Source organism: Rhagoletis pomonella, unplaced genomic scaffold (genome assembly GCF_013731165.1).
Source record: "Rhagoletis pomonella isolate Grant_MI unplaced genomic scaffold, Rhpom_1.0 Rhpom_scaffold_01173, whole genome shotgun sequence".
Classification (NCBI taxonomy): Eukaryota; Metazoa; Arthropoda; class Insecta; order Diptera; family Tephritidae; genus Rhagoletis; species Rhagoletis pomonella.
In genome coordinates, this window is record NW_023459727.1 from 17,904 (window position 1) to 19,119 (window position 1,216).

Sequence of the window (1,216 nt, forward strand, 5' to 3'; positions counted from 1 at the left end):
ACGGTAATGCTGATGCCATGTCCCGCCGACCATGTAGCCTGGAATGTGAACACTGCTCAAAATCTGAAGGCAAAGAATAATGTCGGACGTTCATCTAACGGAAGAGTGGAAGGAAGAACAGCTACGAAAGTGTCAGCAGGAAGATCCTGATCTGGAGCTTTTGATGCATGGACTGGAGGTGGACAGAAGACCAACCAAGGAGCAAATGCAGCGGAAATCCCCATCGCAAAGGCGTACTGGGCCCAATGGAACAGCTTAAGATTAATATCTGGCTGTTTGCATAGGGTATGGGAAAGCGAAGATGGCCTGTGCTCCCGCAACCTGATAGTAGTTCCAAGGGTAAGAATTCCGGATGTACTCAAGAAATTCCACAATGGTCCTAGTGGAGGGCACCTGGGAATCACGAAGATCCTGGAGAAGGTTAAGCAGAGGTTCTATTGGGTTGGTTGTCGGCAATCGGTCGCAGAGTTGATTGCTAACTGCGCGGAGTGTATTGCAGCTAAAGGGCCGAAATCCAAAGTCATGGCCAGATGAAGCAATATAACTCCGGTGCACCTTTTCAGCGGATTGCCATAGATGTAGCCGGTCCATTTCTTATGAGCGCACAGGGAAACAAATACGTCCTTGTGGTTATGGACTACTTTAGCAAATGGCCGGAGGTATACCCGATTCCAAACCAGGAAGCTAAAACAGTAGCGGAGGTAATCACCTACAATTGGGTTGCGAGATACGATGTACCTATATGGCTGCACTCTGACCAGGGAAGAAATTTTGAATCGGCGGTGTTCCAAGAGATGTGCCAGATACTGGGTATCCGGAAAACTCGAACGACGGCTCTTCATCCACAATTAGATGGCATGGTGGAACGGTCCAACCGAACCCTGGAGGAGCATTTGCGGAAGGTCGTGGATAAGAATCAAAAAGACTGGGATGTCCGCCTACCCCTGTTCCTGATGGGATACCGGTCAGCAGTGCATGAAACAACGGGTAAAACTCCTGCAAGGGTAATATTCGGCAGTGAGCTCCGTTTGCCTAGTGATATGAAGTTTGGGGTGACTGGTGATGCTAGAAGAATTGGAAAAGAGACGTCAAACATCCTGGAAGAGAAGCTGAGAGAGATACATGCTCTTGTGAGACAGCGCACACAAATTACGAGTGACAAGATGAAAGCCAGGTATGATAAGGCGATGAATTCCGAGGGTTTCCAGGAAGGAGA